At 44.9% G+C, this 15357-nt stretch overlaps 1 protein-coding gene across 2 annotated transcripts in view; it reads left to right on the top strand.

The window, feature by feature from the left end:
* The first annotated feature begins 482 nt into the window (after window positions 1–482).
* Window positions 483–15357, top strand: part of CPNE1 (copine 1) — a 90565-nt gene continuing 75690 nt past the window's right edge. For both annotated transcript variants that reach the window (XM_069751991.1, XM_069751992.1), the window contains exon 1: window positions 483–606. The gene's annotated coding sequence lies outside the window, so the exon portion shown is untranslated. The remainder of the gene's footprint in view (window positions 607–15357) is intronic.

Raw genomic sequence — 15357 nt, 5'->3', positions numbered from 1 at the left:
CAAGGTCTTTAAGGTCAAAATAGGCTGGGTCATGAAGGGGTTAATGCATTGGGAAGCTCTGGGGAAAAAAAAGCAAAAAAGGCAAAAAAAAAGAGAAAGAAAAATGCAAAAAAAAAAAAATGCGAGTGGATTTTCTGCGCAGGGAGTCCGGTTTTGCTCAGGAAAATTCTGCAGATATTCTGCAACGTGGGCACGTAGCCTTAGGCTGGGGCTACATGGCGATATTGGGTTTGCAACGAATGAGTTCCTATAGTTTTGCATTGTGACTGCGACTCGCAAACATTTCCAAATGTCTCGGATTTTCTGTCGCTGGTTGCAAGATGCATTTTTGTTTTATTATTGCAAAATGACAACTCTAAAATAGTTGCAGAGATTAGTTTTGCAGTGTGACCCTAACATCAGCCTGTGTGGTAGGGCTGAGCAGTAACTGCCATACAGTCAGTGCTGTGCTTCAGGCCTGCAGGAGGGTGTAGCCAGGGTGTGACTGACAGTGCAAGCACCCATTACTGTCTGGCCACCAGAATCCGCCTCTTCCAGAGAGGAAGGTGCCTCACCCCTTGCACACAAGCAGCAGAGTGGTAGATTTGTGCAATCTCTGGCTGTAAGGTAAGATTCTTAGTGTAATGATCTCTGCATTGTTCTACATGGTGTTTGCTTTCATAGGCCTGCAGCCCCCCAGCCTGACTTCCATCTAATCCTCCTCTTTTTGCACTGGTTTCATGCTCTGCTTTGTTTGCTAGTCTGATAAATGGAGTTTTGTGACATTCTTGCTTTTAACTTCCAGCTGGTCTGCATTGTGCTGTGCTTCAATTGTTAGTTAGCGCAGTTCCCTAAGAACCTTGGGCCTCGTTCACTATTACTATTGGTGCTGCAGAATTCTGGTGTCGGTTGCACTTATTTGGAGCAAGTCACTTTAGTCAGATTTCTTATTTGTACCAAGAAGAGATGAGCGATCCACACCAGACACTTCCCCCAAAGTGTCTAGAAAGGGGGTGTCGAGAGACGTAAAATGCTTCTAGCCAGCAGAATATGAGAAGTAAGGTATAACATTTACTACTGTCCATTAAAATATTTCAGTCACTGCTAAAAGTTGCAAAATAGCTCCTATTATGTCGCACCAAGTCATCTATTACGGCAGCAGCAAACTGAATATATATAATGACTCATTAGCAAAAGCGTGAATCCGACACGTGTAATATAGTACAGGAATTCAAAAAAGGAGTCGCCTCCACCACTCCCATCCATAGTACAAAGGTATAAGGGCATCAGGAGTTCCCCAATGGTCGCTTTAGGTTACGTTCCATTTCGCTGTGCCAAATATGTAGCATCCTAAGCTATGTTCACGTGGAGTTTTTATTTAATTTTTATGCAGAAGGAAAGCTGCTTTGTACACTAGCAGCAAAAACCTGAGATTTCAGAAATTTCATGCACACACACTTTTTTTTTTTTTTTTTTCTTACTGCAGCATGTCACTTCAGTTATTATTTTTTTCACCCATAGAAAGTAATTGGAGAGCATAAAAGCAGCAAAAAAACATTGCCATCAGTGAAAAAAAATAAAAAACAGGTACACCAGGATGTAAAACCAATTTTTGTGACTATCCCCCCACCCCCCAAGTTTATACCAAAATGTCTTGTGTCCTTACATGAGCATGGCTGTTAGTATTAGTAGAGTTTAATTACATTTACGGATATCCTGTAAAAGTTGAGATAAAGTAAACAAAGCCTGAGCATCTCAATGGCTGACCAGTGTGTGAAAGCAAACAACAATGGCTGGCCAGTGTGTGAAAGCAAACAACAATGGCTGACCAGTGTGTGAAAGCAAACAACAATGGCTGGCAAGTGTGTGAAAGCAAACAACAATGGCTGGCAAGTGTGTGAAAGCAAACAACAATGGCTGGCAAGTGTGTGAAAGCAAACAACAATGGCTGGCAAGTGTGTGAAAGCAAACAACAATGGCTGGCAAGTGTGTGAAGGCAAACAACAATGGCTGGCAAGTGTGTGAAGGCAAACAACAATGGCTGGCAAGTGTGTGAAGGCAAACAACAATGGCTGGCAAGTGTGTGAAGGCAAACAACAATGGCTGGCAAGTGTGTGAAGGCAAACAACAATGGCTGGCAAGTGTGTGAAGGCAAACAACAATGGCTGGCAAGTGTGTGAAGGCAAACAACAATGGCTGGCAAGTGTGTGAAGGCAAACAACAATGGCTGGCAAGTGTGTGAAGGCAAACAACAATGGCTGGCAAGTGTGTGAAGGCAAACAACAATGGCTGGCAAGTGTGTGAAGGCAAACAACAATGGCTGGCAAGTGTGTGAAGGCAAACAACAATGGCTGGCAAGTGTGTGAAGGCAAACAACAATGGCTGGCAAGTGTGTGAAGGCAAACAACAATGGCTGGCAAGTGTGTGAAGGCAAACAACAATGGCTGGCAAGTGTGTGAAGGCAAACAACAATGGCTGGCAAGTGTGTGAAGGCAAACAACAATGGCTGGCAAGTGTGTGAAGGCAAACAACAATGGCTGGCAAGTGTGTGAAGGCAAACAACAATGGCTGGCAAGTGTGTGAAGGCAAACAACAATGGCTGGCAAGTGTGTGAAGGCAAACAACAATGGCTGGCAAGTGTGTGAAGGCAAACAACAATGGCTGGCAAGTGTGTGAAGGCAAACAACAATGGCTGGCAAGTGTGTGAAGGCAAACAACAATGGCTGGCAAGTGTGTGAAGGCAAACAACAATGGCTGGCAAGTGTGTGAAGGCAAACAACAATGGCTGGCAAGTGTGTGAAGGCAAACAACAATGGCTGGCAAGTGTGTGAAGGCAAACAACAATGGCTGGCAAGTGTGTGAAGGCAAACAACAATGGCTGGCAAGTGTGTGAAGGCAAACAACAATGGCTGGCAAGTGTGTGAAGGCAAACAACAATGGCTGGCAAGTGTGTGAAGGCAAACAACAATGGCTGGCAAGTGTGTGAAGGCAAACAACAATGGCTGGCAAGTGTGTGAAGGCAAACAACAATGGCTGGCAAGTGTGTGAAGGCAAACAACAATGGCTGGCAAGTGTGTGAAGGCAAACAACAATGGCTGGCAAGTGTGTGAAGGCAAACAACAATGGCTGGCAAGTGTGTGAAGGCAAACAACAATGGCTGGCAAGTGTGTGAAGGCAAACAACAATGGCTGGCAAGTGTGTGAAGGCAAACAACAATGGCTGGCAAGTGTGTGAAGGCAAACAACAATGGCTGGCAAGTGTGTGAAGGCAAACAACAATGGCTGGCAAGTGTGTGAAGGCAAACAACAATGGCTGGCAAGTGTGTGAAGGCAAACAACAATGGCTGGCAAGTGTGTGAAGGCAAACAACAATGGCTGGCAAGTGTGTGAAGGCAAACAACAATGGCTGGCAAGTGTGTGAAGGCAAACAACAATGGCTGGCAAGTGTGTGAAGGCAAACAACAATGGCTGGCAAGTGTGTGAAGGCAAACAACAATGGCTGGCAAGTGTGTGAAGGCAAACAACAATGGCTGGCAAGTGTGTGAAGGCAAACAACAATGGCTGGCAAGTGTGTGAAGGCAAACAACAATGGCTGGCAAGTGTGTGAAGGCAAACAACAATGGCTGGCAAGTGTGTGAAGGCAAACAACAATGGCTGGCAAGTGTGTGAAGGCAAACAACAATGGCTGGCAAGTGTGTGAAGGCAAACAACAATGGCTGGCAAGTGTGTGAAGGCAAACAACAATGGCTGGCAAGTGTGTGAAGGCAAACAACAATGGCTGGCAAGTGTGTGAAGGCAAACAACAATGGCTGGCAAGTGTGTGAAGGCAAACAACAATGGCTGGCAAGTGTGTGAAGGCAAACAACAATGGCTGGCAAGTGTGTGAAGGCAAACAACAATGGCTGGCAAGTGTGTGAAGGCAAACAACAATGGCTGGCAAGTGTGTGAAGGCAAACAACAATGGCTGGCAAGTGTGTGAAGGCAAACAACAATGGCTGGCAAGTGTGTGAAGGCAAACAACAATGGCTGGCAAGTGTGTGAAGGCAAACAACAATGGCTGGCAAGTGTGTGAAGGCAAACAACAATGGCTGGCAAGTGTGTGAAGGCAAACAACAATGGCTGGCAAGTGTGTGAAGGCAAACAACAATGGCTGGCAAGTGTGTGAAGGCAAACAACAATGGCTGGCAAGTGTGTGAAGGCAAACAACAATGGCTGGCAAGTGTGTGAAGGCAAACAACAATGGCTGGCAAGTGTGTGAAGGCAAACAACAATGGCTGGCAAGTGTGTGAAGGCAAACAACAATGGCTGGCAAGTGTGTGAAGGCAAACAACAATGGCTGGCAAGTGTGTGAAGGCAAACAACAATGGCTGGCAAGTGTGTGAAGGCAAACAACAATGGCTGGCAAGTGTGTGAAGGCAAACAACAATGGCTGGCAAGTGTGTGAAGGCAAACAACAATGGCTGGCAAGTGTGTGAAGGCAAACAACAATGGCTGGCAAGTGTGTGAAGGCAAACAACAATGGCTGGCAAGTGTGTGAAGGCAAACAACAATGGCTGGCAAGTGTGTGAAGGCAAACAACAATGGCTGGCAAGTGTGTGAAGGCAAACAACAATGGCTGGCAAGTGTGTGAAGGCAAACAACAATGGCTGGCAAGTGTGTGAAGGCAAACAACAATGGCTGGCAAGTGTGTGAAGGCAAACAACAATGGCTGGCAAGTGTGTGAAGGCAAACAACAATGGCTGGCAAGTGTGTGAAGGCAAACAACAATGGCTGGCAAGTGTGTGAAGGCAAACAACAATGGCTGGCAAGTGTGTGAAGGCAAACAACAATGGCTGGCAAGTGTGTGAAGGCAAACAACAATGGCTGGCAAGTGTGTGAAGGCAAACAACAATGGCTGGCAAGTGTGTGAAGGCAAACAACAATGGCTGGCAAGTGTGTGAAGGCAAACAACAATGGCTGGCAAGTGTGTGAAGGCAAACAACAATGGCTGGCAAGTGTGTGAAGGCAAACAACAATGGCTGGCAAGTGTGTGAAGGCAAACAACAATGGCTGGCAAGTGTGTGAAGGCAAACAACAATGGCTGGCAAGTGTGTGAAGGCAAACAACAATGGCTGGCAAGTGTGTGAAGGCAAACAACAATGGCTGGCAAGTGTGTGAAGGCAAACAACAATGGCTGGCAAGTGTGTGAAGGCAAACAACAATGGCTGGCAAGTGTGTGAAGGCAAACAACAATGGCTGGCAAGTGTGTGAAGGCAAACAACAATGGCTGGCAAGTGTGTGAAGGCAAACAACAATGGCTGGCAAGTGTGTGAAGGCAAACAACAATGGCTGGCAAGTGTGTGAAGGCAAACAACAATGGCTGGCAAGTGTGTGAAGGCAAACAACAATGGCTGGCAAGTGTGTGAAGGCAAACAACAATGGCTGGCAAGTGTGTGAAGGCAAACAACAATGGCTGGCAAGTGTGTGAAGGCAAACAACAATGGCTGGCAAGTGTGTGAAGGCAAACAACAATGGCTGGCAAGTGTGTGAAGGCAAACAACAATGGCTGGCAAGTGTGTGAAGGCAAACAACAATGGCTGGCAAGTGTGTGAAGGCAAACAACAATGGCTGGCAAGTGTGTGAAGGCAAACAACAATGGCTGGCAAGTGTGTGAAGGCAAACAACAATGGCTGGCAAGTGTGTGAAGGCAAACAACAATGGCTGGCAAGTGTGTGAAGGCAAACAAGAATGGCTGGCAAGTGTGTGAAGGCAAACAACAATGGCTGACCAGTGTGTGAAGGCAAACAACAATGGCTGACCAACTCAATGGCCTGAAAATGTCTGAGTGACCAATTCAACTTCCCAAGCTGTTTTTACATTTGCAATTGTGTATTTTTTTTTCTTTAGTGTGTGTTTGAAATCCACAACACGCCAATTTCCTTTGCGGGTACGCTGTTTTATGTGTAGCCGTAGACTTGCCCTGTAGAAATGCATTTGCGTTTTTGGAGTGTTTCAGCTACAGAAATGCGCTAAAAACGCATGTAAACTGCACATGACTGTATCAAAGTTTTTTTTAAGCCAAATACCAGGAACCTTTACTGAAAGAATGACACCCCAAAAAGAGACGAAAAAACAAAAAGCAAATGTGCTCTAAAATGCAATAACAAAAATAGCAAGTAACCCAAAGTATTTAATGGCTGCAGGAAATTTGCAATATCAAAAACGCCCATATTCATTATAGGAATGTAGGTCCAAATGATATCAGGGGGCATCATTGAGCAACCTAAGTCGGGGTCCTAAGTCAGGTCTGCAATGTGGCAATGTCTCCAAACACCCTCAAATCTGTCTTGAGGTGATTTTTGTGTAAAGATTCATCAGGGGAACTGTTCAAATAGCGTTAATGAAGCAGGAATACCTGCTACATGGAGAGTGACGATTTATTTTTATTTTTTTTATAAAAAAAACTTGTAAAAATACATGCCTGACCTATATTAATCTTTTAATTGATAGCAGTAAAGGTTATATTTGACTTCTCGCACTTTCCCGGCTGTATTAATCAATTAGTCAGTGGTAAGTGTTGATGAAGTATGAATTATAGTTTGCTTTGCTTGATTATATAGTCTTAATGTGCACCCACTTTATTATTGCCTTACACCAGTTTTTGGGTATGTGCACACGTCAGGATTTCTTGCAGAAATTTTCCTGACAAAAACCGGACATTTCTGCCAGAAATCCGCTTAAGATTTTACCGCATTTATGATGCGTTTATGACGCGTTTTTGGTGCGTTTTTTCCCAAATGCATAGAATTGCGGGAAAAAGGCAGAAAATCCGCAAAAATAATGAACATACTCATTTTTTTTCCGCAATGCGTTTTTTTCGCAGGAAAAATGCATCCATGTGCACAAAACATGCAGAATGCATTCTAAATGATAGAGTGCATAATGTATGCGTTTTTAATGAGTTTTAATAGCTTTTTAGTGCGAAAAAACGCAAAAAAACCTGAACGTGTGCACATAGCCTTTGGGTGCAATTTAATGGTCTAAATGAAGCCAACTAATAGTCAGATGGACCCCATGTAACTTACTGGGGCTTCTCTGCCTCCATTTAAAACTAGGATTTTTTTTGGCCTGATCTAAGTGGTACAGACAAACCGAAAGAATAAACTGACATGTGAACATTGTCTAAAAGGACTGTGTAACTTTCTTTATGCCAGAATATTTGTGTTTAGTAAAATATTTCAGGAATGTATGGCAGGTTGCTCAGGAGGGAAAGATATTCTGTGCCTCAGAAAATAGACAAAGTTGTGGTAAATTCCCAATTCTCAGGACCTTTTACTTGTCTGGATCAAATTAATACTTGCGCACAATATAATTAAAGACACTTTTTACAGTTTAGGGTTAGAAAGTACATTGCAGTATAGCTGTGTTTTGGCTTTTTATTGATTTCTGAAAACAATGTTGGGGGGGGGGGGGACGGCGCAATAAAAAAGATCTAGATGGACTTAAAGTCTTCCTTCAACTTTAATACCTATGTTACTATGCAAGTCAACCGGGATGACCCATGCGGTGGTGCCATCTTACTAGACACTAGAGGAAAAAAAAATTCCTTCTACAAGATGGCGCCACTGATAGCTGTGGATTTCTTTTTTGTGAGGAACTTCAGGATAACAGAAATGTGTATATAATTCATTACATATACGAACATGCTGCAGCGCAAGGGGCCACGACCGGCGCCTGTCTGCAGAATTTTTTTTTTCTCCCACGATAGATAGATAGATATATATAGAAAAACAGTGGTTGATCGGCACACATGAATTGGCCAATTTATGCGCTAAGAATCTTCATTTTATCTATAACTGTAAGTTTTATGAAAATATTTTTGAGAAATATGATTCATATCAAACATTCGTCTGTTTTTTCACATGGCCTAGATTCATGTACATGTGCTGCTGTGTGTATGTGTATATGTGTGTATATATATATATATATATATATATATATATATATATATGTATATATATATATATATATATATATATATATATATAAAATATGTGTATATATATATATATATATATATATATATATATATATTTTGTGTTTGTGTATATAGTAGCCCGATTCTAATGCATAGGGTATTCTAGAATATGTATACGTAGTGTATAGCGCAGCCCGCGCAGTACATTGCGCAGCCCACGTATATAGCAATGTGGGCATCATATCCCTGTAAAAAAAAAAAAGAATTTAAAATAAAAAATAGTTATATACTCGCCTTCCGTCGGCCCCTGGATCCAGGAAGCGGTTACCGTCGCTCCTCGTGCGCTCCGGTCTCAAGAGTGCATTGCGGTCTCGCGAGAACGCTACGTCATCATCTCGCGACATCACAATGCATGGAGCGGTTACCGGAGCATTGCGAGGAGCGGGAAAGGTGCCAGAAGGTGAGTATATGATGATTTTTTTATTTTTTTAATTATTTTTAACATTAGATCTTTTTACTATTGATGCTGCATAGGCAGCATCAATAGTAAAAAAAAAAAAAAGTTGGTCACACAGGGTTAATAGCAGCATTAATGAAGTGTGTTACACCACGGCATAACGTGGTCCATTATCGCTGCCATTAACCCTGTGTGAGCGCTGACTGGAGGGAAGTATGGAGCGGGCACTGATTGCAGGGAGGAAGGAGCGGCCATGTTGCCGTTGGACTGCGCCCATCGCTGATTGGTCGTGGGCGGTTTGCCACGACCAATCAGCGACTTGGATTCCATGACAGACAGAGGCCGCGACCAATGAATATTCGGGACACAGACAGAAGTGACCCTTAGACAATTATATAGAAGATATTCATTATGCAAACTAGGGGGCAGGTCAGTGAGGGATCAGTAACCTGTCAGAAGCCATACATATGATTAGCTAAGCAGAGCACCACATGAAGACCCCACACAGGCCGGCCCAGAGCACCGGCATATAATTAACTCAAACCTGAAAATAAAGATGAAACAACAACCACAAGATGGATTTTTATCACCAGGTATCACTGTAATCAGTATAATGGCGCTGACCTGACACTGTCTGTAGGTTACTGTGCACAATCCTGCTAACAGGTTCCCTTTTAAGATATAGTCCCCTTATCCCTTGTATGTAAATTTAGGCTTATTCATGAAGACTATCTTATTGAAGAGTTTAGGTCCACCTTGCTAAAGGTACCTTCACACTAAGCGACGCTGCAGCGATACCGACAACGATGTCGATCGCTGCAGCGTCGCTGTTTGGTCGCTGGAGAGCTGTCACACAGACAGCTCTCCAGCGACCAACGATGCCGGTAACCAGGGTAAACATCGGGTTACTAAGCGCAGGGCCGCGCTAAGGCTACGTTCAGACTAGCGTTGTGCTAGTGTGCGTCGGGCGATGCAGCGGCGACGCACGCGTCATGCGCCCCTATGTTTAACATGGGGGACGCATGCGTTTTTGTTTGTTGCGTTTTGCGACAAATGCGTCTTTTTTGCCGCAAGCGTCGGACTGAGAAAACGCAACAAGTTGCATTTTTCTTGCGTCCGATTTTCGGGAAAAAACGACGCACGCGTCGCAAAACGCAGCGTTTTTGTGTGCGTTTTGCCGCGTTTATTCGTGCGGTGTGCGTTGCGTCGCCGACGCAACACTACATACTTACCTTCAGCTGTCTGTCCCCGGCGCTGTGCTTTCCTGCACTGACTGAGCACAGCGGCCGGAAAGCACAGCGGTGACGTCACCGCTGTGCTTTCCAGCTGGCCGACGCTGACACAGGATACAGGAGGAGTGCAGAGAAGCAGAGCGCCGGGGACAGACAGCTGAAGGTAAGTATGTAGTGTTTGTTTTTTTTACTTTTACGATGGTAACCAGGGTAAACATCGGGTTACTAAGCGCGGCCTTGCGCTTAGTAACCCGATGTTTACCCTGGTTACCAGTGAAGACCTCGCTGAATCGGCGTCACACACGCCGATTCAGTGATGTCTGCAGGGAGTCCAGCGACGAAACAAAGTTCTGGACTTTCTGCAGCGACCAACGACATCACAGCAGGATCCTGATCGCTGCTGCGTGTCAAACACAACGATATCGCTAGCCAGGACGCTGCAACGTCACGGATCGCTAGCGATATCGTTGTGAAGTTGTTTAGTGTGAAGGTACCTTAAGAATAGTAGATTTACATACGGGACGTACAGACATTGGCCATATCTCAGTAATTTGCAAAAAAAAAAAAGTCAAAAAGACTAGGGAAAAACCATAAACTTGTGATCTGTATAATCCCTTAAAATATATATTTATTCTTAATTAAGAAAAGCAACAAACAAGCAAAAAAAACCACCCCAGTGTGTAAGACCTAAATAATGCAGAGATGAACAACAATTAAATGAAAAAATTCTAATAGGACACACAGACTGATAGCACATAATGATTACGGTAACCTAATAAGTCCCTGGTTTTACCCTAACTAATCACTACCTAGCTGTGGAGGTTGGTACCCTAAAGAGAACGATCATTTGGCGTCCCCACTCATGGTGGCTGTCCCCAGCTCTCTTTGATACTCCCTGTACTAAACAGGTGAGAAAACGTGTAGATTCAGAGATAAGCAATGAATGCTTGATACAATTATAATGCAGTGATAATTTAGGGAAAATCTTCTATAACCAGGAAATTTGTAAACCCTCAGGTATACTACAGATGATGTAAAGCTTATTTAAAATAAGTCCTTAGATTCACTGTGTCCCTATAACAACAACTCCACAGGCACAGTGTCCTTGTGGGGTAAAGAAGGTTCCTTCCATGGGTAACAAACAAATCGTAATGCAATCAACGCAAAACCCAAGAGGAAGTGTAACCCAGTATTAGAAATGCATACAAATAAAGTATACACAACCAAGGGAAGGAATTAAAGCAAAGGGACTTATCTTATGTAGGGAATCTCGCCTCGACGCATTTCCCCATCCATACGGTTCATCAGGAGGCACGATAGATGCATAGATGAGAGGTACTTGGATGAGCGAAGCATACCTCACACTACACTTCATCTTGGGTATTGCACATGGAAGGACTTTTCTTCGTCTTTCAAATACAGTTTCCTTTGCTAATAATTAGGTTGGATTGCATGAAACCAGACTGTTTCTGTATGGCTTTTTGTGTGTGTTGTATGGCTTCATGCCATCTTTTAAGCCTTTCGTGCACTTTAACTGCTGGACAAATGTTTAGTAGGCAAAAACCTATAACCGTGACTCCTCTTTAACCTGTTTTCTGAAATAGATGCTATTATCCTGCAGTTATGTGGTTAATCTGCAGGCTACTAGTGGTATAAAGCTGCCTGGAAACTGCAGGGAGAAAATGAACTGTATTCCCCTTGGCAGCGTTTAGGTTTCAGTCACGGATGCGGGTTCAGTGACGGCTAGAACCGCGCCCTGTCCCTGACTGACCCCAATGGAGTGCCAGTGTTGAACAGGGCCGAGGGCACGGTTACAGCCGCCACTAAACCCGCCTCTGTGACTTAAACCCAAACGCTGCCGAGGGTGGTGGTGGGGGATATAGTTCCTTTTCTACCCGCAATGTTTGGCTAAGTACCGGCGTCAGACAGGTTACTAATATTATTTACCTGCAGATTAACACATCTGCAGGTTAAGGCCGGGGTCACACTTGCGAGTGCAATGCGAGAAACTCGCGCATCGATTCCCAGCACTGCCTCTGGCACTCAGGACCGGAGCGTGCAGCTGCATGTATTTCTTTTTAGCTGAATCTGCGGAACAGGACAATGGGATTGCGGTCCAATGTTAAGCAGCTACTACAGAATAATGTATTTATTTTAAATGGTGCAAGATGGAAGAACCTAAGGGCAAGATTCAGCAGATTCTGAAAGCACGTGTAACCAAATACTAATGATTTCTTCAGTGCATGTCCTGTCATGTTGCAGTAGCTTCCCCCATTGGAGTAGGCCTCAGTATAATGTAATCTGTGTGGAAACCTGGTAGTAAGTGTATAGTTTTCCTGTTTTGCCTCCATAGGAGAATTTGGGCATTGCACAGTAAGCATTTACATCGGTGAGTCGGTGGCATCATGTAGGACAAGTCCTCCATAGCGAGGGGCCCTCTTTGTATCCTCTCATTGTCCCCGTGTGAGAAGTATAAGGGAGCCTGTATGTCGTTATCTCAGAATTGACAACCAATGCATGCTCAGTACAGTAGGGACTAGCCCAGCCCCTGAAAGGGACGTCACTGGCTGCAGCAGTTACACCTCAGCCCCTTCCCCTGATGACTCCCTGTTTGGCAGCATGCACTGGGGCTTATCAAATGAAGCGCCACTAAAATGGTAATGCAGAAAAATTAAACAAGTCAGTAAGATAGGGATCAGTATTGACTTTTTAATTAAACTGTATTAAATAGACTATGACGGTATATTAAAATAAATAGAAATTTAGGATGAAAATCAATACTAGTTTCGGACCACCCCATTAATATTTACACGGTTTTGCTATTTTGTAAAGTGACTTCTGAACATAACCGGCTACTGAGAACCCAGAATTTCCAGTTCACCACCTGACAGCACCATTGGAGGACGTCCTTCTTACCCTCAGTGGGACAGGAACAACAAGCAGTTAAAAGGACCTTCCCCACTCCACCCACCAGTGTTTTTCCTGTCCCACTGTGGATAGGAACGGCAAGCTTATCCTCCGACGGTGCTGTACAGACGGTGGAGATCGGGGGGGCCCAGCCTTTCCCTTCCCCACTGCAAGACATCTGTTGCTGATACTTACCATGGGGGTCCCTCAGCCTCCCCAGTGTAGCGCTGCTCCTGGGGTCGGATCCGTTTCCTCCAAACTGGAAGCTCTCTGTCCGGGCGCCTGTCTGCTGGGGGGTGTATGCAGGGGCCATTTCAACATGGCTGCCGATCCCAGCATGCAGCCGCTTCCATTCCCGGTAGCTGCTCTCAGCATGGCAGCCGCTTCCAGCTCCAGGACCAGCGGCCGCGTCACTTCCGGCCGATGGCCGCGTCACTTCCGGTCGCGACGAGCACTGGACAGCGGGATGCCAGCGACAGCGCCGGCCTCAGGAGAGGCCTTCCAGCACGGTCAGACCACGTGGGATGCACTAAGGAGGGCAGGATCAACCTGGTAAAGAGCAATATAAAAACGGGGTATGGGGAGCTATGTGCCGCCGGCCATCCTGATGAGGAGCACCCGGCTAGTGTACCTTCATAACGGAGGAATCTGCCTGCTCTGAGGGGCTAGAACTGTCACAGGGGCAAGTGAGTAGGCTATTCAAAGCCATGCTACAATGCTTCCTGCCTATTCCCTACCCCCCCTATTCGGTGGTCTCTGTATATTTTAGGGAGAGCCTTCCAACCCTGCACCTGAAAAGAAAAAGGCTGGGAAGAATAAATGTCCCATTTGGCAGCAGATACGGATGAACTCCTACATGCAGTACGTAACACCATGCAGTTGCAGGACACTCAAGAGGAAACCTCAATCCAAGATGAAATGTTTGGCGGTCTGCATGCTCAACTCACAAAGGTTTTCCCGGTTAATAATCATATCCGTTCCATGATATTGGAAGAATGGCAGGAGGCGGAGAAAAGGCTAGTGATACCTAGAGACTTTAGACTCCGTTTACCGTATAATCCAGACGATATAAAGGTTTGGGATGAAGTTCCTAAGATAGATGTGCCATTAGCAAAAGTGGCAAAGAAGACGGCGATTCTGTTTGATGAATCCTCCGTGTTGAAGGATCCAATGGATCGCAAAGCAGATGGACTGCTGAGAAGAACTTGCGAATCCTCGGCGGCAATAATACAGGCCAATATAGCGGCAACCTCGGTAGCCCGGTCCATGCATTTATGGATGGACGATCTGGAAGAACATCTCAAGGCTAAAACTTCTAGAGATGTTGTCCTCAAATCCCTACCGTTACTAAAGCTGGCAACAGGTTTCATGGCGGACGCTTCGGCAGAATCTGAGCGATTCGCCGCCAGAAGCGAATCCTTATCCAATGCAGCCAGAAGAGCGATCTGGCTAAAGACTTGGTCGGGCGATATTCAGTCAAAGAATAAACTTTGTGGGATCCCAGTCTCAGGGGGTAAAGTGTTTGGGCCTATTCTAGACGACACATTAGAAAAAGCCTCAAACAAAAAGAAAGGGTTCTCTGAGGAAAATGCTAAAAAATACCAGCCCTTTCGTAGATCCCGGCCTAGTCAGACGACAGACTACAGGGGGAAAGGGAAGACTGGGAGATGGTCCTATCCCAAGGGTGGAAAAGGTAGAGACTCCATCTTCCAGGGTTCAGGTTCAGGAAAACTGAATAAATGACATCAGAGTGGGGGGTCGACTACAAAGGTTTCTGGGGAGTTGGCAGAAAATATCCAAAAACCCATGGATTCTGCAGGTGATTGCTCAAGGTTATAAATTAGAATACACCAGTCCTCCAGAAAGGTTCATAGTAACCAGATCTTATTCCCTCTTAAACTCCTATGTGGCCAGACATCCAGGAGTTGTTAGACATAGAAGCTATCGTCCCAGTACCCATCTCAGAGGGAGGCAAGGGCCATTATTCACACCTATTTTCAATAAAAAAAACAATCGGGAGACTCCTGGACGATTATAAATCTGAAACCCCTAAACAGATGGATAAGGTACAGGAGATTCAGGATGGAATCTATAAAGTCCACAATACCTCTCATAGACAAGGACATGGTGATGTGCACCTTGGATCTAAAGAGTGCATACTACCATGTCCCAATACATGCTTGCTACCAGAAATTCCTGAGATTCGCCCTGATGAACAGAGGGGTAGTTTATCACTTACAATTCAAGTGTCTCCCCTTCGGCCTAGCCTCGGCCCCAAGGATATTTACCAAACTAATGTCAGAGGTAGTAGCCTATATAATGAATCAAAGTATTGCCATAGTACCATACCTAGACGACTTTTTGATAATGGCGATGTCAGAGAAGCTTCTCAAGATCGACCGTGACTTAACACTCTCCATTATTCAAGATCTGGGGTGGATTGTGAATTGGGGAAAAATCATGCCTAGTTCCAAATTGCAGAATAAAATTTTTGGGGGTCATATTAGATTCCAACGCCAGAACATCTTTTCTACCAGAAGAAAGACAGAAGTCGTTAATCGAGAACATATACCGGTTCAGGAAAAGCACTATAAGGGAAGCAATGAGGGTCTTAGGCTTAATGACGGCCTGTATTCCCTGTGTGAAATGGAGCCAATTTCACTCACGGGGGTTACAGAAGCAAATTCTGAAACCTAACCTGGTGGACCGTCCCGGAAAACCTGAAGGTGGGAGTTCCATGGATCCTCTATCCCTGTGTCACTGTTACCTCAGACGCCAGTCAGTATGGGTGGGGCGGGCACATAGGAAGGACATTCTACTAAGGGA

Source organism: Ranitomeya imitator, chromosome 2 (assembly GCF_032444005.1).
Source record: "Ranitomeya imitator isolate aRanImi1 chromosome 2, aRanImi1.pri, whole genome shotgun sequence".
NCBI classification, from domain to species: Eukaryota; Metazoa; Chordata; class Amphibia; order Anura; family Dendrobatidae; genus Ranitomeya; species Ranitomeya imitator.
Note: the sequence above shows the minus strand (reverse complement) of the source record. Positions and strands in the feature narration are given on the sequence as shown.